Here is a 24,971-nt window from a genome sequence, read left to right as displayed (position 1 = left end):
TGTCCTTAAAAGATAGCTTTGAAGCTAACTTATGTTCTATGAATATGAATGATCCTAAAGTTAGTGAGCATGAGCGGAGCTATGGGGGGAGGGGCACTGCCCCCAACTTGAGAATGCCACTTATGAGATCCTGTAATTTTCATTTGTATTTACAGTGCTTCCCCAGCAGACAATTCTTAACTGTGGCCATGTTGGTCTGTCGTTGTCCTGTTAAGTTTCTGAGGTATGTTTTTATGTTCTTTAGCTTGCTAAAACTCTTTTCCTTGCCTTATAGTGAAAATAAACATTTGCACACTTTTGTGCCCCTAATCCGCCGCCCGGGGCACAAGCCCCGTTTGCTCCCCTTAATTACGTCATTCGGAACGGAAGGAAAGAAGCAGCCTGGTATCATTATGTAGGTACTTTTCCGGCATTTGCCAGGTGTGACCACCCAGGTAAACCTCACTCAGGATGGCTAACCTGAAAAAGCTTTTTCGACCAAGTGATCCTGTCGGGAAACGAACCCCGAGACCGCTCCATCAAGGCGAGAGCGTTGGCGACTATGCTTCGGGGAACACGACTGGGAAAGTGTTTTCTCTAGTCAATGCCCAGTGAATAACAGAAAGGAAGTCCTACATTTTAATGAAAAGTCCCGCATTTTCTAAAAGAATGTTCCGCATACGATAAATTCCACATGGTAACCCTAACGCCACTACATTCAATTATCGAAACATCTGACTTGATTTGAAAGACTAAATCAATTTCTCACTCCACCACTTGTCTGTCAGTCAACGACAAAACAAATACATGTAAGATTCACTTCAATACAACCTATCGGCTATTCATGGAACTAAAATCCAGAAACACGGCAGCAGACGATTTCACAATTAGCCCAGTATGCACCAGCTGATTGAAAAACAGACATTCGTATGTTCAACGAAGCTAATATTGTTTCTAGCTCAATAAAAAGCTAGACTGTCCGCCATTATTTCTATTCTTAACCACATATTTGAAAATAAAACTACTATGATACAGCAGAATAGCCTGTGTGAAACTAACGAGCAATCGCAAAACAATAATTGCAATAGTACCAATTACTGAATTTAACACTCTCGTTGTAACAAATATTAACAGAAATCTAAATAAATGTATTGGTTTCACTTACCTTCGAAATATATCAATCCATTACGCAGCAGGAGGAACAGAAGAAACCTTGAAGCTTGAAAAGCATTACATCACGTAGCCCATTACCGGAAATCTTGAACGTGTATGCTTCTGCCATCTGCTGACAAACGTACAAACTACGAAGTATAACACAAACATTGAGCATTCTCCGCCTCCGAGTGTCAGTTGTTTTGCAGCAGCAACAACTGATGTGTGGTGGTTCCTTCAAATGTAGAATCACGTAAAAACATTTTTGTTGGACGTTTTCAACATCTTACCTTTCATCATCAACCAACAGGAGTAATTCTTAAGCCTGCAAGAAAACTTATGCGTTTCATGAAAATAGATAAAAAAAAAAAAAAAGGTTGTCCTGAAACATGATCTTAAAGTTGGAGGAGGCATGATCCCCCTGCAATGGTTGATGTCAACTCTAACCAATATGCCATATTGGAAAGGGATTGTGGTGGCTCAGTGATAGAGCTCTCACCTCTAGTGCGTAGCTTCCCTAGTTCAACTCCAGGCCGCTCCAAGTGGGCTTTGTAGTGGACAAGTACTGTAATGTGTAAGGGTTTTCTTCGCCTTCTCTCGTTTCCTCCCACTTTCTTCATTCCACCCACTTCATCTATTTCTTCACCGTCTCCCTTAGCTTGATATATAATAATGGTATGTTAAACTTTTTTTTTTTTTTAGAAAATGCTCACCATATGCTAAGCCTGCCATATTTTTTTCATGAGAATACGGGACACCTTCCATCCCACCGTAAGATATTTTTAATAAAGAATATGAATATTGAAGAACCCTGTGGAGCAAACATCAAGGGAAATGTGCTCTTTGACATTTTACTATATCTCAGTGATTTATAAACACTGGACGTCTTAATTGGCTGTGCAAAAACTCATTAAAATGGTAGCCATTCGTAAACGCTGTCCCACACGAACATTTTTTCCTGCAAAAGTTTTTTTTTTTTTTTCATGTTCTGTACAATGATATATCAAATGACAATTTATTATTTAAAATTTTCGAGTGATCCCCAGTATCCCATTAAAAGGGACCCTATGAAAAAAAAAAAACTCATGGTCCATTCAATGTACCCTATGGCATTTCTCTATCTCACGTTTTGTTTCATCTTTTTATATTAAACCGTAAAAACACTGGACTTTTAATCTGATTGCGCAAGAACTCAGATTTAAATGGTAACCACTCATCCACGGGGATGTCACAGTTCTCTCATAGTCTCTCAGGGTATGATTTTGTGGCCGAAATGCCAAGACAAGACTCAATGAGAACAACTGTACAGAGGCAGAGATGTGCGGCGCAAGGAAATACAAAAGAGCCTAACAACTGTAAATAACGTGTTAGAAGAAGGAACACTCAAGATGGTTGACGGTACTTCTTTTCTGTTAGCTGACGACAGAGAAGAAAATAGAATTATAATTTTTTGCGGTGATAAGAGCAAAGAGAGCTTGAAACGCTTTAATCATTTTTTCATGGATGGTACTTTCAAGTGCTCTAGTAGTTTTCTCAGATTTACAGAATCCACGCATACTTTGGCAGTACGTATGAAGAAACCAACATCAATCCAGTAGTGTTTGCTTTATTACCCAATAAGAATAAAGAGACATACAGTATATTCGTTTGTTTCGACTCATCCTTCAGTCTGTTCCTGAGTGGAAACCAGAAACAGTGAACCTGGATTTTGAATCGTCGGCCATATCTGCGCTTTGCCAAGTATTTCCTTCGACAGAAATCAGTGGGTGCTTCTTCCATTGTAAGAAATGCCTTTGGCAGAAAGTTCAGGAGATAGGACTTTCGGTGGAGTCTCGACAGAATGAGGAAATCCGTTTGCATATACTCATGTGTGCGGCTCTGGCCTTTTTAAAACCAGAGGAAGTGTACGATGACTGGCTGAAAATCAGGGGCGGATCCAAGGGGGAAGGGGGCGATTGGGGCGATCGCTCCCCCCCAGAAGAGGAAACTTTCTTATTTTATATATATAAATAAAACCCATCCCAAAGTTTGGAGCCCTTAAAAGTAGCAGTATGACAAGGGTGTGACAAGGTATGACAAAGCAGTATGAAAATGAACTTTAAAGGTCCATAGCTCTACTACTATGGGATCTACCGTAGTCGGGTTAAGACTTCATTTAGGAACTAATATGTGTGCTATCCAAAAATACATGTTTCAGAATCCTGAGGTACTTACACAACAGGGCATATAACTTGAACTACTCACCAACTGCCTCGTAGTATATATATACAGGCGCGGATCCAAGGGAGGGCTAGGCCCCCATTGATTCTCAGGTATACACTGGATAAAATGAGCTTCAATCCTACTTACTTGACACTCGATAAAGCGGCAAACTAAGATTTAACCCCTCCCTTGATTTTTCCTAGATCCGCGGATATATATGAATATATATATATATACATGGGCGGCAGTTAGGGGGGGCAAAGGGGGCAGTTGCCCCCGCACTTTTTTTAAGTAACCAATTAATGTATATAGTTTCATTTGGAAATGTAACGATTTTGTATGTGTTACTGATTAATAGGAAAAAATGCTGCCATATAATATTTGCTGTTGCGTGAATACGTATTGGTTGTCTTCCCGTGGAGTAAAGAAAGCTACAGTAATTGCGTTTTAATCGCCACAGAAAATAACCCCAAAAAATAACCTATTGGAGCACAATTTCAGCATACTTTCATTTCTTCTTACAAGGACTCGATATGTTAGTGAGCCGCTTTGAAGCTAATCGAAAGAACATTATGCAAAAAAGTAGGGCCTATTTCACAAGTTATTCTTTAATTGCACAAAAATTGACAGTTCCTAAAATGTATTTTCTTCTTTCTAAAGTAAGGAATATCGATTAAAAAGAGCGTGATAAGAAACAACTTCTACCTTTTCCATTGTTTTGTAGTGTAATATACGAGTGAAGTGTTGTGTTTAAGGATGTACGAGTGTATATACAATAAAATTTAGTAAATTGAACATAATTCTAGGTTTTAAGTTTATTTTGTATAACTGAAGTGTGGATTGTAAGTATTGTTGTGTTTTGATGTGTTCCAAGAAAGTCAAATCTGCACCTAATGGCAACGAACATATTTCAAGAAGTTGCAAAAGCAAATATTTCTTTAAATGTCGTAGCATATGCTTGTAGTATTTACTGTCTTTCATTTTCTAAGAGTAATAACATACATTTAATAGCATGTGTGGAATTAAATATTAAGTTTTTCATTAATCCTCAGTTTCAATATAACTTTTGCAAAACAAGCATCATTATTTATTACTATGATTAATATTATCCTTTCTATTTATTTGTTTTGCAAATTTATTAAATAATCTGATCACACAATTTTCCAGACAGAATTTTAAGATGTTCATGAGCAAGGAATCAAATCTCTTCTTACACTTTCGTTGTTTAAGAGTACAAAGGGCTAGTATCTACTTGCGTTGTTCTTCTCAATTTACTTAATAAACTATTATATACGATATACGGTATTTTAACTGAAAATATAGTATCCTATTAGTTATACAACCTTTCGTCAAACAAAATGTTAGAAACAACCAGGAAAACTAACATTTATATACAAATATTCAGATCATGTCTTGCCCCCTCACTTTTAACGTCCAACCGCCGCCACTGTATATATATATATATATATATATATATATATATATATATATATATATATATATATATATATATATATATATATATATATATATATATATATATATATATATATATATATATTGCAAGGATCCCCACATCACGACAGACGCACGTGTCAACTCAACACGTGCTATTATTTATAAACAACCTAGCAGACAGCAAGCCAACACGGAGGACACCGAGGAACGCCGAAAGCAGACGCCTTTCACGGAAGGGCCCGAGGAGGACAAATAAAAGGAGGAACACCGAGGGACCCAGCATCAGTCGTCCAACTGATCAAATCACCTACACCGCCCTGAGGTCGCACTGGACTAGGGATCCTCTCAACAACAAAGCCTGGCGAAGCTGCCTTGAGCTGAGGGGGCTATCCTTTCAAACTCACCGAACCGGCAGGTGCCTTGGAGACTGTCTTGAGAGAAGGGGCACCGTGCAAAACACCTATACTCCTCTATTTGGACATTAACGAGAAAACAGTGTTGTACTCTTTGTAATCAAAGACGTTTTGTATTTATCAAATTTTATAATAAAATTGGCGAAGGGATAAATCTCGTTCCATTATTGACTCTACCAAAATCATTAATATATATATATATATATATATATATATATATATATATATATATATATATATATATATATATATGTAGGGACTGAGGCATTGTTAATGGTGAGTTCAAAAGTGCGGAAAATTCCAGGAAGAGGATGAAGGCTGTTTTAAATAACTTTTTTATATACTTTTTTTTTTTAAAGGAAGTGTCTTCTCTGTGAAGAAAACAAACGATTGACGTTAAAATTCTGTCGAAAGACATGATTGTCGGATATCCTCCGTCCCCGCTCCCTTCCCCTGCTTTGAGAATAACTTCGGAAATAAGTTTTCTACAAAGATCCAGAAGGTATTGTCACTTTTTTTTTTTTTTTTTTTTTTGTAAAAGCCATTACCTCAACTCTATTTTTATTCTTAGGAACTGGAAACGAAAGAAGAAAAAGTCGCACAGCCTTGCTGACATTACAGACGAATTATGTTGCAATATTTGAAAGAACGCGTGAGCACGATAGCTTCACTACTCTTGTTTATGGAAACCAAAAAGAATGTGCTATTTTCAGTCAAGATGAGTCTCACTAGAATTGCCATTGTTTTAGTTTTCGGGATAACAAAACAAAAAAAAAAAGAGCTAATTATAACTCCCATTAACTGAACTCCAGTAATCCGAATTATCAAATATCCGGATCCATACCAGGAAATAAAAAATATGTAAAAAAAAAAAATCAAAAAATATAAAAATATAATTTCTTTTAGTGGCATGCCGTGAAAATTTCTTTCAGCGCCCGGGGCGAGACTATAGGACGGCGCCCCTATACATGTGAGTGAGATCGACAGACCAGCCACGAAGCGCCAGCATGGTTGGCACGAAGCGTAAGAAAATTTTCAAAAATAAACGCTGCTTTGCCTTGATATTGAGCTCTTTTTTTTTTATTTTTTCCTTCCATTTTATATATATGCACATGTATTTTCCTAACACTAGTAACACAATAGGACCACTTCCTAAAGCAGGAAGAGGATTTTAGTCAAGGGCGCCCATCAGGGGGCAAAAGTGGGGCGCTCGCCCCCTAGAGGAAATTGTAATTCGTAAGATCGAAAATCCAATAGATTTTTTAGAATAGTTATAGCAAAATTTGAAATTGCATTTGAAATGTCGCTTATACTTTCCCCCCTTTGGAAAGTACAACATGGGCGCCCTTAATTTCAGTACATACTAGTAATATTCCAAGTAATTTTTTCCTCTCTCCTTTTCTTTCCTTCTTTTCTTCTCTTTTCCTCCCGAATTCTGCCCCTTAATTTGACGCCCGAGGCCGTCGTCGCGCTCACCCCCCCCTCCTGACGACACGACACTGTTTTCTTTGAAATTCCTATTTAAACTAACATTAATATTTATATTTAAATCAAATTCTCTCAGTGCTTTTAAAATTGTTTATAGGTGAAAGTAATCTTATTTTCAACCTATAGGCCTACATTAGGTTTACCTTTTTGTTAAACAATAGTGATTTAACAATTTTTTTCTCACACAACATTTTTTCATTACTTTTCCAATTATCTGGATTCCTTCATATCACGATTACGCCCAAAACTCGTTAATCTGGATAATTGAAGTTTTACTGTATATAAAGAGCTGCATAAAAGAAACATTACTCCCAAATGCCACTCATTCTAGCTTTGGAACTTTTTGTATAAAATAACAGACAAATTCTGACCAAAGCATATATTAACTAATAAATAATAGCGTTACAGTTTCGGCAAATTAACTTTGCCTTCATCAGATACATTATCTATTATTTATTAGTTAATATATGCTTTGGTCAGAATTTGTCTGTTATTTTATACTCCCAAATGTTCAAGAATATCTTACTTACTTTGAAACAAAACTTCCTTAAAGTATGCTTTTCTAAATCCTGTTAATTTATATCTCATACACAATGTTGAGTTGCGCTATAGCCTACAACTCCAATATGAGGCCGTGGTGGCTCAGTAGAATCCTCCCAGGTGGTCTAGTGGCTAGCACGTGCGCCTTTAGGGTACAGGATCCGTGGTTTGATTCCCGGTGGGACAGCCTTTGTGATTTTAACTGTCCTCGATGTTTCTGTGCACCTGTCATTGTAGGTGATTGGAAAAGCCAGTTAAACGAGTAAAGGAAGTAAACCGGCAGGATGTTATTAGAAAAAGAAATATCCATAAATTTTAACTGTTCTCGTCAATCCGTCCCCTCGACACAAAAACCTAAAAACGTCTTCGTACACGATTAGATCTGATGAACATGTTTCTGTATACAAAATTTGGTAACTGTAGATCAGTGGTTCTCAAATTTTCCGATAACGCGGACCCCTTGTTCATTTGGAAAATGATTTGCGAACCCCCTTGCAATGCTATCTAAAATTCCACATGGTATTAAAAAAATATACTAATTAGAATTACCACTGACAAGAAAAATAATGCAATAAGTAATTTATTTTAAAGATACATGTTTGTTTCCTAGTGAACGAAATTTCAATTGAAAATACAGTAACTTTCAAGACTGAAAATTATTTTTAAAAAAAGGATACTGTAAAGAGGAGAAAAGGTGTGCTCACATAAGTAAGTGGTAGGGAAAGGTATCAAATGTTGCAATGAATTTTTAGATAACTTTTCATAAAAATCAATGTTCCGTGTGCATGTCATTTTGATATATTTTTTTTTTTATCTTTTCACAAATTGATTGAATCAAAGCAACTTTCTTAATTTTCTGCTGCGATCCATCATTCAAGACATTTTTACATTAACCGCACGCAATTTGAGTCAAGAGTTACTAGCAGTGGTGGATGTAGGAACATTTTAGGAGGGGTTTCTCATCATTTTTTTTTAGAAATCTCAAAATTTGGGAGGGGAGGAGCCTTGAGGTTTATAAGCATAGGAATGACTAACATTTACCTTTTTTTTCTTATCTGGAATTGGTGGTAATGATGGGAGCTTTCCGTCACTTGAAGATAAAATCCATGAAATTCCGAGACGTCGTTCAGTTCAACTGTTTTTGAAAAAGTGCTCTAACAAAGAAGGAATTTCTCTCACTTGAAGTACGGTAGTCCAATATAAGGGTTGACCGGCTTCAAGGCAGAAATTTAGTAAAGTAGGAAAACATTTAAATTTACAAACGTAGGTATAATTTCTAATTACTTTCTTTTTAGTAACTAAAAAAAAAACACTTCTTGCATAACAGCTGAGAGTTCAATTTTATTAAAACACATTTCAATTTTTAGGCGTCGCGGACCTCTTTTGAGAACTACTGATCTAGATGACTCCTCTAGGCGAAAAGCTAATGACAGATAGATATACTTATTATTTTATTAAGATTGAAGTTAATGATGGATATAAATTTTAGATCATTTAATTTTTTTAATGGTTTAATATACTTAAAGAAATATGATTTTTGCACTACACAGAATTTTAATATAATTATAACAGCCACTTGAAATGGAAAAATGAACTTTGAAAACTGAAAACAAAAGAACATTGACAACAAACTACATTAAATAAGTCCAACCCTCTGCTGAACTCAAGATATGTTTATTAAGTTTGTGCGCTTTTAAAAAATTACTATCCACGTTGTTAAATTAACTATTATTAATAACTAAACATTAACTCTTATTTATATAAAAAAAAAAGAGGGAGAAAAATATTAAAAAACGGGTCTATTTAGAACAAGGCTACATTATATCGGTAGAATTGACGTTCCCCTGGTTTATTATCAAGAACGGAAAGTTATATGTGTTTGCAGTGAATTAACATCTGGGTCAATTATTATTATTATTATTATTTTAATATACGAACTAGCCCCTTAGTATACTTACACAATAACTTGTAACAAAAAGGTAGCGTGGCCGAGCGGTCTAAGGCGCTGATTTAAGGCACCAGTCTCTTCGGAGGCGTGGGTTCGAATCCCACCGCTGCCAATATTTTAACTTGGTTACTAAATTTACTGATGTTAATCTATGAATAGTAATTATTACCCATCATTGTTTTTCTAAAGTTGTGCAATATTTGGTCAGCATAACAACTTTCATCGCGTAGTCGTAGCTGGGCGAAAGGGACTTACTCCCTCTTGAAATTTTAAGTTGTTTATTAGTATGTATGAACGTAAGGTGAACACAAAGTTGCCCCTAAAATAATCTCGACCCCCTGTCTTCGTGTTCTGGCTATATCATTGCAATTACTTCCCTTTTATTACAAAAGAATTAGTTTATTTCTTAGTTCAAATAATATCGAAATCATCTCATGATGTAACACGAACACTGAAAATTTTATGAGTGGAAATTAATCTAGGCGGAAGTGCTTAGAAGAGACTGGCGAAACATGTTCTGTGAACGTGTTCGTCTTTTGTTTTCGTAGTTCATAGACATTCTCTCTAGTGATAAATGTGACTACTGTGGTGCTACAAGATGTGTATAGCATGTAATTCTTCCTTTTGGAACACGAAGCATAGTCCAAATCCTATCCTACAATAGGGTTGCCACATTTAAAAGAATGAATATCCGGGACGCTACTAAATTACGAAAATCTTTGAAGTGCTTAAACTGAAAAGAAGTGCTATATACTAATTTACTTTCTTTCATTAGATAGAGTTGTTCAAGTATAATTATTGCGTAAAAAGAAGGAAAAAGAAAGTTGACGTGCCTGAAGTTGTACCCCATCTTTCCCAAATTACGCCAAAAGTTGCACATCGTTAGTGCATGTTAGTGCACTAAGAACTAATAGGGATGCGCACGACACGAGTCGAGACAGGATTTTCCTCAAAAAATTCGAGTCGAGATACGGCTCTTTTCAATACAGAAATATACATGTTTCGAGTCGAGACATCACTTTTACAGCACATTTTCGAGACGAGACAATGAAATGAAATGAAATCTTTGAGTTTTACGCCCCACGGTTATGCCGGTTATCGAGATGAGACAGCCACAAATCTTGTCTCGTGCGCATCCCTAAAAAGTAACGTTAGTTCTATCAGCGTTTACGAGATATTGAAGATTTTTTGATGGGGGGCCAACTTCATATGAAGTTAGCCCCCCACCAATCTTTGTGCAGACAGATTTCCACAAAACTTAGCGCATCGTTAATGCACTTCAAAACACTAAACACTAAGGTTAGTGCTACCATATTTTAGGATTTATTCAAGATTTTTGGTGGGGGTACTTCAGAAATATCGAATTTCACACAAATTGACGTAGAAATACGGGGTTAACGGCAGCCATTAGTGCATCATTAGTGCACTTAAACGCATTAAGCATTAACCTTAGTGCTACCATATTTTTGGATTTATTCAAGATTTTTGGTTGGGGCAACTTTAGAAATATCAAATTCTATACAAATTGACGTAGAAACATGGAGCTAAAGGCAATCGTTAGTGCATCGTTAGTACACTTAAAGTCATTAAGCACTAATGTTAATGCTACCATATTTTGGGATTTATTAAATACTTTTGGTGGGGCCCAACTTCAGAAATATCAAATTTTATGCAAATTGACGAAGAAATATGGGGTTAACGGCAATCGTTAGTGCAATGTTAGTGCACTTAAACGCACTAAGCACTAACATTAGTGCTACTATATTTTGGGATTTATTAAAGATTTTTGGTGGAGGGGCCAACTTCAGAAATATCAAATTTAATACAAATTGAGGTAAACATGGGGTAAACGGCAATCGTTAGTGCATCGTCAGTGCACTTAAAAGCACTAAGCACTAATGTCACTTCTACTATATTTTGGGATTTATTTAAGATTTTTGGTTAGGAGTCACGTCAGAAGTATCAAATTCCATACAAATTGATGTAGAAGCATGGGGTTAACGGCAAGCGTTAGTGCATCGTTAGTGCACTTAAGCACTAAACACTAACGTTAGTACTACCATATTTTGGGATTTATTCAAGATTTTTGGTGGGGGCAAACTTCAAAAATATCAAATTCCATACAAATAGAGGTAGAAACTTGAGGTTAACGGCAATCTTTAGTGCATCGTTAGTGCACTTAAACGCACTAAGCACTAACGTTAGTACTTCCATATTTTGGGATTTATTCAGGATTTTTGGTGTTGGGTCTAACTTCAGAAATATCAAATTCTATACAAATTGGGGCAGAAACATGGGGTTAACGGCAATCGTTAGTGCAATTAAACGCACTAAGAACTAACGTTAGTGCTACCACATTTTGGAATTTATTCAAAACTTTTGGTGGGGTCAACTTCAGAAATATCAAATTCCATACAAACTGTCAGTATATTTTAGAAGCACTAACGATTAACTAACGAATGCACTAATCACTTTGTTAGTGCCTGAAGTGGGGACAAATTCAAATGCACGCTGACCACCAAAGATATTTTACTTGTAGCACCTACACTAATAAAGCACTAACGTTAGGGGTTGGTGAACAAAGAAGCACTAACAATGCACGAACGATGGACTTATTTTTCGTTAGTGCTTGAAGTGGGAACTAAGTTCACGCTGGCCCGTAAAGGTTTTTACTTGTAGCACCTACACTATCGAAGCACTAAACTTAGATGTTGATGCAGTAGGAAGCACTAACTAATGACACTATTCTTTTCTTAGTGTTTGAAATGGCTGAGGCAGCGTGAACTTGGCCCCCCAAAAGGTTTTTATTTTTAGCCTCTATACTAATGAAGCACTAACATTAGGCGTTGACGCACTAAGAACCACTAAAGAAGCACTAACAAGTGACACTAAATTTATCATTACTGCGTCAAGTTCACGGACGTCATTAATGCTTCATTAGTGTTTGTGCTATAAGTAAAAACTTTTTCGGGGGCAAATTCACGCTATCACAGATACTTCAAGCACTAATTAAAAATTAGTGTCATTCGCTAGCGCATTGTTAGTCCTTCTTAGTGCACCAACACCTAACGTTAATGCTTCATTAGTGTAGGTGTTACAAGTAAAGAAAACTTTGAGATATAGCGTGAACTTAGCCCCCACTATAAGCACTAACAAAAAATTAGTGTTATTCGTTAGTGCATTGTTAGTATTTCTAGAAGATACAAGTAGTTTCGTTAGTACTTCACCATTAGTATAGATATGGCCAATTATAACTCATGAAACTCTAATATGAAATAAGTGGGGAATTATTAATTGTATCAAATTCCCATCATATTCAAAAGCATTATCTCTTCTAGTGTAATTGTGCTTCTTAGAGCACAAACACCTAACGTTAGTGCGTCATTAGTGTAGGTGTTACAAGTAAAAATCCTTTGGGAGGCCAGCGTGAACTTCGCACCCACACTTTAAGCACCAACGGAAAAAATAGTGCCATTCGTTAGTGCTTCTATAAAACACTAACAATTTCGATAGTGCTTCACTATTAGTATAGATATGGAGAATTACATATCCCGAAACTCATAAGAAATTTATGGCGAATTTTTTATTGAATCAAATTTCTGCCAAATTCAAAAGCACTAATGATCTCTTCTAAAGCAATCGTTAGAGCATTATTAGTGCTTCTTAGTGCATCTACACCTAACGTTAGTGCTTCATTAGTGTAGGTGCTACAATTAAAATACCTTTCGAGGCCAGAGTGAATACTAACGATTACCATTAACTCCACGTTTGTACACCTATTTGTAAAAAAGTTGATATTTCTGAAGTTGGCCCCACCAAAAATACCGAACAAATTCCAAAACATGGGAGGACGAACGTCAGTGCTTAGTGATTTAAATGCACTAACGATTGTCTTTAATCCCATGTTTCTACGTCAATTTGTTTGTATAGAATTTGATATTTCTAAAGTTTTCCCCCACCAAAAATCTTGAATAAATTTCAAAATATGGTAGCCCTAAGGTTAATGCTTAATACGTTTAAGTGTACTAATGATGCATTAACGGCTGAAGTTAACCCCATATTTCTACGTCAATTTGTGTGGAATTTGATATTTCTGAAGTTGGCTCCCCACCAATAATCTTGAATAAATCCTAAAATATGGTAGCACTAACGTTATTGTTTAGTGTTTTGAAGTGCAGTAACGCTGCACTAACGATGTGCTAAGTTTGGTGAAAATCTGTTTCCATAAAGATGGGTGGGGGCTAATTGCATATGAAGTTGGCCCCCACCACAATTCTTCAATATCTCGTAAACGCTGATAGCACTAACGTGCACTAACGATGCACTAATCTTGTGGAACGTTTGGTGTAATTTGGGATAGGTGGAGGGGGCCACTTTAGGCACGTAGAAATCTGCCGCAAATAATTTTAAAGAAGTACGTTTTCCCCACACCTCATAAGCTTCTATTAAAAAAAAAAAAAAAATACTACAAAATTTCCCATAGTTGTCTGTTCAGTTTTATTAATTAAAACAATATATTTTTCTTCTTGAATGGTCAGCGGAAAATTACCAAAAATATCGTCAGGAATAATACATTAAAATATTTCAGAAGCAAGATGCAGAGTGAGAGTACTAAAGATAACAATAAGATTGAGCTGTAATAGAGTTGCCATATTTTAAAATTAGAAAAGCAGGGGATTCTAAACCGTAAGTACTGAATTTGAACTTCTGTATTACTACTGACCTGGGATCCTTCGGACCATTTTTTTTTTTTATATAGTGATTTCTTTGTTAAGTGACACTTCCAATGTACTTTTCTAACGAAACGAAACTAAAGTAAATTTAGATTTTGCTTTTAATGTTTTATTAAGTTCAACAAATGTGAGTCTCGAATTCTAAAGTAGGTATTAAGTAAGTATTACAGTAAGATATATGTAAGGCAAAGTTTTCAAAAAAAAAAAAGCAAAAAAAAAAAGAAATGAAATGAAATCTTTAGTTTTACGTCCCACGCTTATGTCGGTTAGGCTAAAAGAGACGGTGATGATGAGTGATGAATGAAATGGTGGAATGAAGAAAGTGGGAGAAAACGGGAGAACCCCGAGGAAACCCACGCACACGGTGTTTGTCCACCACAAAGTTCACTTGGTGAGGGCTGGGATCGAACCCGAGACCCCAAGCACCAGAGGTGAACGCTCTACCACTGAAAAAAAAAGCAAGTGATATATGACAGATATTGTTCACACGGTTTTCTCTCTAAGAAACATCAAATAATCAAATAACATATTTGGAGTCTTGTTCCATGTTTTATAAAATTTCTAATCATTTTAAAGGTTGCGACTTGAAATCGTACTAACATAGAAAATTACCACAAATTGACAATGTATAAAATACAGCATGGACATTTTAAAAGAAAAAATATTAATACTGAATCTAATCTAAACAAAGTGCTAAGGATACCGTAATTCAATTTGCAATCATTTCTGAATATATATAAAGACTAAGTGAACACATAGACTATGTAAGATTTATTCAGCCTGAGTCTGGGCACGAGTCCAAATTTAATTCAATCGTGATCAAGATTGACATAAAGATGTAGCAGTTTACGTTGAATATAACAACACTTTATTAACAAAGTTGTCTTAGATTTTTCTCCAACGCAAAAAGCGGGTGCTTTTTCGTAATTAAGATATCATTAAGCGGGGGACGAATATAGGACCTGAAAATCGGGTGGAACCCGCTAAAATCGGGTGATATGGCAACCCTAAGCAGTAAAACGTTTTATCCCTGGCCCAATGAAACGAATGCTTCGTTCAATGTTAAAATAATTAAATCCATGTTTTATATATTCAAGTTTTTTTCCCACCTTTTGAATTGCCATACTCAGAAGTTGAAGTGAATAATTATATAACTAATCCTGTGAAAAATTAGCAAGTTATAATATTTCCTTCCTTTCTTCTCCGCTGAAATCCGGGACATTTAAGCAATTGCGAGATTTTTTCGGGACGCCGGGACGCAGACCTCGATTCTGCGACGGTCCCGTATTTTCCGGGACGAATGGCAACCCTATCCTACAATCATTCGTAAAGGCATCATCCTTACACCCAGTGGCGTATTTACGATTTTGTTTCGGGAGGGGCTTTGCTAGCTTTCGGGGGGGGCTTTGCCTGAAAATGTGAAAATTCTGCAAGATATTTCATTTACTTTACTATAATAAGAAGATTTCGGGGGGGGCTTAAGCCCGGAAGCCACCCCCCTAAATACGCCACTGCTTACACCTATAATTAACTGGAGCATCTGTTTCCTCGTTTAAAGAGGGTGTCATTAGATGTATCGCGACAACCTTCTTACCATTTGAAATAAAGTTGAATCGAACATGGCCGCTACTAATATAGAGGATCACGTCGTAACGTTTCCCCTCCAGCCAATATTAATACAATTTTACTTCAAATCCAATCCATACGCAGTTTCTAAAATATTCAGCTCGGCCTAGACTATTGACCACATCCTGCATACTACTATATAGAAGAAATGTAGAAGGAACTCACTCATCAACGATCAGTCCGATATCATTATGAAAATTATTAAAACTTTATATGTAATATGTCTTTGTTGGCATCGAAAGATCTAATAGACTGGTTTGTTTTGTTCTAATGGTATTATCTGTTCATGACTCTCCCCCCAGAGATGACCATTGCTGTGTCAAAGTCCTCTCACAAGCAACCGCAGTACGTACATATATACATCAATTGAAGATGTCCTATTGTTACAGCTTCTGGCAAGAGGAAGCAAACTGTTACATCTTCGAAAACTCGCTGATTGGGGTAGGGCAGTAATATTCTCATGCACCCGAGCAAATTTCAATATTGCGGCTCACAAGAACTAGCCTGTACCGGTGCTCCGAAGAGATTTATTCGGCACTACTTAACACCCCTCATAAGAAAAACATGTAACTTTTAGTTTCTGAGTTCTCATGCCTCCTCTACTCTTATTGCTCTTTCATTTACCTTTCAGTGCAGTGCTTTGACACGAGAAAAAAGGAAATAATTGATTTAGTGAGAGGAGAGAGAGACAAAACCACGCTGGTTAAAATTTCTTGACCAGAATCGAGCTTCCCCGTATCCATGACGAAGTTTCGTTGTGTCAGGTAAACGTCAAGCCAGTTCTGTCCGGGAGTTGTGGGTCATGGGGCTGATTCCTTCCATATCACGGGTCACGAAGCTCATGACGTGTTTAATTACTTGCTGGGTACACAGAGATCTTTCTTCTTGCAAAGAATTTTTGAATAGAAATGTGGTACTGTTTCATATTTTGGAACTGACTTTACTCACTCCTGTAACAAGCCTTTTTTTGCCAACATACAGCGTCTTGTGATTGACAGTTTGCCATTCAAATTTATCCGAGACTACACGCATCAAAGACACACGCAAACTTCGTTAGCAGCTCACTTAAAGAAACTATTTTTGTTGTTGTTGCAAGTAATTGAATGGATTTTAATAGCTAATGTTAAAATAGTTTTCAGTAAACTGATGGTTGTGAACGAAATTAATATAGTTACTCAATAAATGATAAATACTTACACACTAACGTATAGTTTACTTACTGAAAAAGGTATAGCAACAAGGTAGCGTGGCCGAGCGGTCTAAGGCGCTGGTTTAAGGCACCAGTCTCTTCAGAGGCGTGGGTTCGAATCCCACCGCTGCCAATATTTTAACTTGGTTACTAAACTTACTGATGTTAATCTATGAATAGTAATTATTACCCATCATTGTTTTTCTAAAGTTGTGCAATATTTGGTCAGCATGACAACTTTCATCGCGTGGTCGTAGCTGGGCAAAAGAGACTTACTCCCTCTTGAAACTTGGTTTATTAGTATGTATGAACGTAAGGTGAACACAAAGTTGCCCCTAAAATAATCTCGACCCCCTGTCTTCGTGTTCTAGCTATCTCATTGCAATTACTTCCCTTTTATTACAAAAGAATTAGTTTATTTCTTAGTTCAAATAATATCGAAATCATCTCATGATGTAACACGAACACTGAAAATTTTATGAGTGGAAATTAATCTAGGCGGAAGTGCTTAGAAGAGACTGGCGAAACATGTTCTGTGAAGGTATTCGTCTTTTGTTTTCGTAGTTCATAGACATTCTCTCTAGTGATAAATGTGACTGCTGTAATTACTGTGGTGCTACAAGATGTGTATGGCATGTAATTCTTCCTTTCAAACACCTCGCATAGTCCAAATCCTATCCTACAATCATTCGTAAGAGCACCACCACCCTTACAGCTATAATGAATTGCAGCATCTGTTTACTAGTTGAAAGAGGGTGTTATTCGATGTATGGCAGAACCATGTTACCACTTGAAATAACAAAGTTGGACCCAATATGAAGGATCATGTTGCAACATTTCCCCCTCCAATCAATACGCAGTTCGGGAAATATTCAGCTCGGTTCGGACTTTTGACCACACCCTGCATACTACTGTATAAAAGAAATGTAGAAGGAACTCACTCATCAACGGTTTGTCCGATATCATTATGATAATTATTAAAACTTTATATGTAATATGTCTTTGTTGGCATCGAAAGATCTAACGGACTGGTTGTTTTGATCTAACGGTTTTTGTCTATTCATGACTCTCCCCCCAGAGAGGACCATTGCTGTGGCAAGGGGATCAATTCAAGGTGTCCTATTGTTGCAGCTTCTGGCAAGAGGAAGCTTAAACTGTTGCATCTTCGAAAACTCGCTGATTGGGGTAGGGCAGTAATATTTCCATGCACCGGAGCAAATTTCAATATTGCGGCTCGCAAGAACTCTCCTGCACCTGTGCGCCGAAGAGGTTTATTCCGCACTATTTAACATTCCCAATAAAATAAACATGTAGCTTTTCTTTTTCTGATTCTCGTGCGCTTCCTATTCTGATAGACCTTTCAGTTACTTTTCAGTGTAGTGCTTTGACATATACATATGCCCACGAAAGAAAAAGGAAATAATTGATTTAGTGAGGGGAGAGAGAGAGAGAGAGAAAAAAAATCATGCTGGTTAAAGTTTTATCAGACTCGAGATTCTCCGTATGCATAACGAAGTTTCGTTTTTCGGGGTCAATCAAAACAGTTGTGTCCGGAAAATCTGGGTCACGGGGATGACGTCTTCAACATCCCGGGTCATGAAGTTAATGACATGTTTAATTACTTGCTGAGTACACAGAGATCTTTTTTCTTGCCAAGGATTTTTGAGCAGAAATGTGGTACTGTTTCATATTTTGAAACTGTCTTCACTCACTCCCATAGCAAACCTTTTCTGCTAGCATAGAGTGTCTAGTGAATAACAATTTGACATAATTACAGCAATAACGTGCATCTAAGCGTAAAACTTGATAGTCTACATATAAAAAGGTGATCATATCTTCTATGTAGATAGCACGTAATGTTTCTAGCATGTTGATTTCTAATTTTCAGCTATTGGAATTCCTAACAGTGCAATAGTTGAAAAGTAAGAGAAAAATATAATGACAGAAATTGAGAAGAATTCCTCCACTTTTGATGTAAAGTATATTATTTTATGACAGGGTACGTGATTCAAAACATTAACGACGCCAGTTTTAATTTCTTTCGGGGGACAAGCGAGAGACAGAAAAATTTTTGGAGTGGGTGGCTTTATATTGCTTGATCCACATTCAGTTGTGAGGCTTGAAGGGAGACAAGGTAAACAGCGTCTATCCTTTAGAATTTTATATGCATTATATTAGGCCCATTTTCTGACTTAAAATTTCCTACAATTTCTTTTTTTCTTCTTCTTATTGAAACTAAATCCTTTTCCGGAACTTGGTTCCATGAAAGTAGACAGATCACTCAGTGTATAGCGGAAACTTAAACATTATCCCTGTGTTGGATCCATATCTCTTGCATCAAACTGTAGAAGTGTAGGAGTATCAGCCGCGTGCTAAATGGAGGACCAAACACTCGCCGTGTAGAATTCGTCAAGAGACAGGGCTTTCTGTCTATTACAGGGTTGCCTGTCTAGTTTATTTTGAACAAGATTTGAAAGTGCCAGAAACACTGCTACTTTCTACTTATTGTTGTTTATTTTAAATCATTTTTCGAACTCTCTCTATAAAATGTTAAAGTGTTATAACATGCTTTTGAAGTTTTATTTTTTAAACACATTTTGTCGTTTTGCTCTAACATCCTAGGAAATGAGTACAGAAAAGTTCAGATGTATTGGCAACTCTTCCACTATTGTGGATTTCTCAAGAGTGATAAGTAGAAATGAGGTGATCACAGCGAGCTTTTTTTTCTCTCTCTGTGTGTGAGTGTTTACGTTACAATGTATTCATGGGCGCCCACAGCGAGGGACAATTGCTCCCTTGAATTTTCGAAAAAGGGTTTGGTTTTTCGAAATATTTGCCAAAGCAAATTAGATTTCCGTACTCACGCAATACAATGTTTAATATATTTACTATAGTTAATATAGTTATGCAATATCCTCTAATAATTATTATTTTACATTAAGTATTATGTTCATCACAGTGTGTATGTTTGGGAATTCATGTATGCGTTAGTGTTTTGCCACTTGGAAAAAATCTTGCGGGCGTTTCTGACTGTATTATGAGATCACTATGTGAAATGTTTCGGAAATCTCTTCGAAGTTTAGCGTCTCTTTTCTGCAACGAGGCTATATAAGACGTGATTAAGGGGTACCGTAATACGTTAAATTTTACCCGGGGCCATGTGCATCAAAGACGTACACATTAACCACTGTACTAGTAGGGGAGCTGTTTCGAAAATTTCGTTAGCAGCTTACTTAAAGTAGCTGTTCTTGTTACTGTTGCAAATCATTGAATGGATTTTAATAACTTAATGATAAAATAATTTTCAGTAAATTGCTTACGAACAAGATTCAACTCTCCTATTAGTAAACCCCACAACAAATATGTAATGTGGGTTGCATACCAGCAGGGCGTTATTAGTAGTAGAAACGTGCATAAGTTTTAACCACCCCTGTCAATCCCCCCATGGTTCGAAAATCGAAAAAGACTGCTTTGTACGTGATTAGATCTACTGAAGGCCAACCTCTCTACAATATTTGGTGGTTCCAGTTGACTGCTTGTATGCAGAAAGCTGATGTCAGACATTCTCATTGTTTTATTATTATTAAAAATAACGAAGAAAATAAATTCTAGAAAACTTCACTTTATAAAAAAAAAAAAAAAAAAGTTTAATACACTTCAAGAGATGTCACAGTTTTTGCATTTTGACACAACTATAAAGCTACTCGAGATGGAAAAATAAACTCTGAAAAACTGAAAACAAAGGAACATTGAATAAGTCCAATCCTCTGCCGGTCTCAAGTGTATTTATAAATTTTATGCGTTTATAAAAACTTACTACGCACGTTATTAAATGAAGTTAACTATTATTTTGTAAAAAAAAATACTACTATTACTCCTAAGTCTACTACTACTACTACTACTACCGATTAAGAGAGTTAACGTGACCCAGTATTTTTCAACTTTTTGGGGTTTAAAATGTAGATTTGGAAGAGGTTTGTTCAATGACACCATTTTGGGGGAAACGACATATCAATTATTCATGTACGTGTGATTACGAATCGAATGACACCCATTTTATATTAGCCGGTCACTGTTCCGCATTGCTCAAAATCCCGGATTTTCGTTAATTTTCCGGGACAAAACGATTAGAATTTTCGGGGAACTGGTATATCAATAATTCATGTATGTGTGAATAAGAATCGAGTGACACCCATTTCGTCCCAGTCGGTCACTGGTCCGCATTACCCAAATGGTCCGACTTTTTATTTTTGACCTATAATTTGATCTTGAAGCAGTCGATTTCAAATGGTGCCATTGGTCACAGCTCATCGAAATCTACATTTTAAACTTCAAAAAGTTGAAAAATAAGAGGCTACGGTAACTGCTTTTAACCTTACTACTACTACTACTACTACTACTACTACTACTACTACTACTACTACTACTACTACTACTACTACTAATAATAATAATAATAATAATAATAATAATAATAATAATAATAAAACAAAGGACCTATTTAGAACAAGACTATCTCAGTAGAATTGAGGTTTATAAGCTTATCAAGAAAAATAGTTCTATAACGAACATGAACTTTGCAGTGAATCTACATCTGGCTCAACTAAACTCTCTTACACAATATACTAACTAGCTTCTTATTATACTTGTATAACATACTGTATTAACGTGGTAGCGTGGCCGAGCGGTCTAAGGCGTTGGTTTAAGGCACCAGTCTCTTCGGAGGCGTGGGTTCGAATCCCACCGCTGCCAATATTTTAACTCAGTTGCTAAACTTACTGGTGTTAGTCTATGAAGAATGTTATTTATTACCTGCGAGTTATTTGTTATGTAACTAACTAAAATAATAAAACTTCGAATTATAGTGCCAAATGTGCTACAATGAAGCATTAAGTGATATGTCTATTACTTGTATATTTTATATGATACCTAGTATATACCTACAGTGTTCATAGCATTTCTATCTAGAAATAGAGCCGCGGTGGCTCAGTGGTAGAGCGTTCACCTCTGGTGCAGGCGAGCCCGGGTTCAAACTCTGCTCCCGCCAAGTGAACTTTTGTAGTGGGCAAATACCGTGTGCGTGGGTTTCCTCGAGTTTCTCCCGTTTCCTCCCAGTCTCTTCATTCCATTATTCATTTCTCATCATCACCGTCTCCTTTAGACTAGCCGGCATAATCGTGGGATGTAAAACTCAAAAACTTCATTTCATTTTATTTTTTCTATCTAGAAATACAATATAAAGCAAACAAATGGTGGTATGTGATTGGCTGAGAATATGGTCGGTAAATGTTTAGCACAAGGAGTCCGGAAGTACGTAAAAATTCAAAATTTACGGGAGAAATGGAAGATGCAAGTACTTAGATCTAACATAACATAACCAAATTTAACCTAACCTAAATTAAACTAACCCAAAGTAACTTGAACTAATATTAATCGACTAAACTAACCTAATATTAATAGAAATAAGCAAAATTCTATCATTTTTTCGAAAATTATAATGGACTCCTACAATAACATAATCTAACTAATTTAACCTAATCTGAACTAACCTAAACCAATCACAGGTAACCTAAACTAATCTAATGTGAACAGAAACTACCGAAATTGTAACTTTTTTTTTTTTTTTTAAGAAAAATAGCTGGACCCCTTTTGCTAAACATTGCCCGTATTGTCTCTTTTCCAATCGGTTCATTTGATTTAAAATACGTTAGAAGGATATGTGAACATACGGATTTATGTCATTATTGAGCCGCGAATTAATGAACACATTTGAAACTCGAGTAGTTAATACCAAAAAGAAAAAAAAAAACTTACCGATTTGTTTCATATTGCTTTAGAAGTCAGCCCTACTTGCTCTTATTGAATAAACACAATGTTTATTCGAGGTAATGTCTCCTACTCAACCAATTTTTGCAATTATTTTATCACTGGAGAGTCCGCTTTTTACCTCGCTTAAACTCCACATAACTGAACTGGGTTTTTGAATACAACGCACCTTATTTGGTTATACTAATAACCAGGAAATCCTCCAAGTGTTATTGTGGGCAATGTTTTTCGTTTTTCCTGTCTCTAAATTTAATGCATTGCGAAATATAGACACGTTATTATAATAGTTAATTACTACCTCCACCCCCTCTCTTCCAACTTTTCTACCCTCCTAGGACAAATATCAAAGTCCGCTGAAACACGTGTTAATTATTTTAAATTAAAAGTCCTAATATCAAATTTCATATCTCTAACGTTATGGGATTCCGAGATATGGCCATGTTGTTATAGTAATTGAAATGCCCACCCCTTTTTCCTCTTCACTTCCTTTTCTTACCTTCTAGTTTAAATATCAAAAACGTTGAAACACGTATCTAAATATTTTAAATGAGAAGTCTAAATACGAAATTTTACATCTCTAGCCTTAAGAAATTCCGAGTTACGGGCACTTATTACATTAATTGTAATCCCCACCAGTTTTTCCCTCTTAACACTTTTCTTCCCTGCTAAGTTGAATATCAAAACACGCTGAAACACGTGTCTAATTATTTCAAATCCCAAGTTTCATACTTCTAACTCTAAGAGATTCCTAAGTATGGACATTTTTAAAACAGTAACTGTCAGTTCTACTTTCCCCTTCGTTGAATTTCCAAAAATAATTCCTTAGTGGTACTTTACGTCACAAATCCTATATATTGTCCAAATTTGAAGATTTTAGTGATTTAGCCTGGGCGTTGATCAGTCAGTCAGTCGCTCAGGAAAACTTTTATATGTAGAGATTGTTTAGGCGGCGGGCAGAGATTGGTAATTAACTGTACAGTGAAAGAATGTTTGTCCGTGATTAACCATGTAATATGCAATGTAATATGTTAGGTTCTATTATTCCAATTTATATAGTTATGTTACTATTATTCTTAATACTTCAATTTTTGTACGTAGAAGTGTTAAGCTGAATCGCCTAACATTAAAGGTGTTTTTTCTTTCTTTTTTTTTTCTTTTAATGCAGATTGCAGGTATGTCCTCAACTATGATACTGATTAGTAAGTTGCATGCCTGCAACTAGAAGAATCAGGTCTCCTCAAAAAATTCTCATATCTCCGAACTCAGATCTCTTATCATTATTGTAGATTACAGTATTGCATTTTATTAAAAATATTTATTTTTAGTACCTTGTACTCGATAGTTGTAAAAAGACCGGACATCGTATGTGGTATATGTTACTACTTTGGAAAGCCAGAAATTCATTATTTGCCTTCGATTAAGATTCATCCGATATGGGAAGTAAATCAAATGAAATATGTACCATATCAGATAACAAAATTGAAATAATTTTATTGGTTGAAATACACAATACAACAGAAATATACTGTATTTCTAGGTAGAAATTCTTTGAATACTATATACTACCTACGAATACGATAAAATATAATACCACTTAATGTTTCATTGTAGCAAATTTTGACACTATAATTTACAGTTTGCATTATTTTAGTTGCGTTACGTTTATTTTTTCTTCTAAACTATTAAAATTTTTCTTAATTTACGTGTGCTGAAGCGATTTAGCGCTTATAGTAACACGTTTCTAAACTAGTGTTAGAATTAAAATTAACTAATGCAATTGGCAGATAAAAAATATTTCCAATGAGGAAAGATTACAGGTAGTACGAAATGGTTTAAAATTTAAAATAAAGTATTTTGACTGTATTATTATAGCTAACACACTTTTTCCATATACATTAACTCACTTTTATTTATAATATATTTTTATAAATCTGTTAAGTTTATTCCTATTTTATACAGGAAATTTTGTATACAGTACAGATAGATCTGTCAAGTTGCAGCGGCTAGTAGACATTGGGCAAATATGTTCTTGAACCTGAACTCACAAAGTAGGGGTGATGTATATATTTCCTGAAAGCTTGGGTCAAGGTAAGATCAAAACCGATTACCAAAATTGGGGAGGTCTCAAGCATTTCGCTTGAGGGTAGCACGTTACTCATTTTTATTAACACCTTTAAGCGTGTCTTAAGTCCGTTGCAACCCCGAAAAATCTGAAACGGTGGGACAAATATGAAAACAGAAAAAACATGTCTTTCATCATTTCAAAAGTATAACGTATCAAAGTAAAATAAATTGTCCCAGGGTCCCCTGCAAGGCCCCTGATGGGGTCCAACTCAAAATTTTTAAATAGAAAGGGGGTCAACTTGCATATCGTAAATTTGACAAATAGGCAGTAAAAGGCAAAAACAAAACTTGTT

At 35.9% G+C, this 24,971-nt stretch overlaps 2 protein-coding genes and 3 non-coding genes across 7 annotated transcripts in view; 3 read left to right on the top strand and 2 right to left on the bottom strand.

Annotated features, from left to right (window-relative positions):
* LOC145690718 (uncharacterized) overlaps nt 1-1,300 on the bottom strand; it is a 68,103-nt gene extending 66,803 nt beyond the window's left edge. Inside the window, exon 1 of the mRNA XM_081765896.1 lies at nt 1,145-1,300. The gene's annotated coding sequence lies outside the window, so the exon portion shown is untranslated. The remainder of the gene's footprint in view (nt 1-1,144) is intronic.
* LOC145690704 (uncharacterized) overlaps nt 1-24,971 on the bottom strand; it is a 430,408-nt gene that overhangs the window by 335,403 nt on the left and 70,034 nt on the right. The gene's annotated exons all lie outside the window — the stretch shown is intronic.
* Nucleotides 9,211-9,292, top strand: TRNAL-AAG (transfer RNA leucine (anticodon AAG)). Its single transcript has one exon. It is a non-coding gene; the product is annotated as a tRNA-Leu (tRNA).
* Nucleotides 16,780-16,861, top strand: TRNAL-AAG (transfer RNA leucine (anticodon AAG)). The gene has a single exon. It is a non-coding gene; the product is annotated as a tRNA-Leu (tRNA).
* On the top strand, nt 21,399-21,480 carry TRNAL-AAG (transfer RNA leucine (anticodon AAG)). Its single transcript has one exon. It is a non-coding gene; the product is annotated as a tRNA-Leu (tRNA).

Source organism: Thermobia domestica, chromosome 1 (genome assembly GCF_964235325.1).
Source record: "Thermobia domestica chromosome 1, izTheDome1.hap1.1, whole genome shotgun sequence".
NCBI classification, from domain to species: domain Eukaryota; kingdom Metazoa; phylum Arthropoda; class Insecta; order Zygentoma; family Lepismatidae; genus Thermobia; species Thermobia domestica.
Note: the sequence above shows the minus strand (reverse complement) of the source record. Positions and strands in the feature narration are given on the sequence as shown.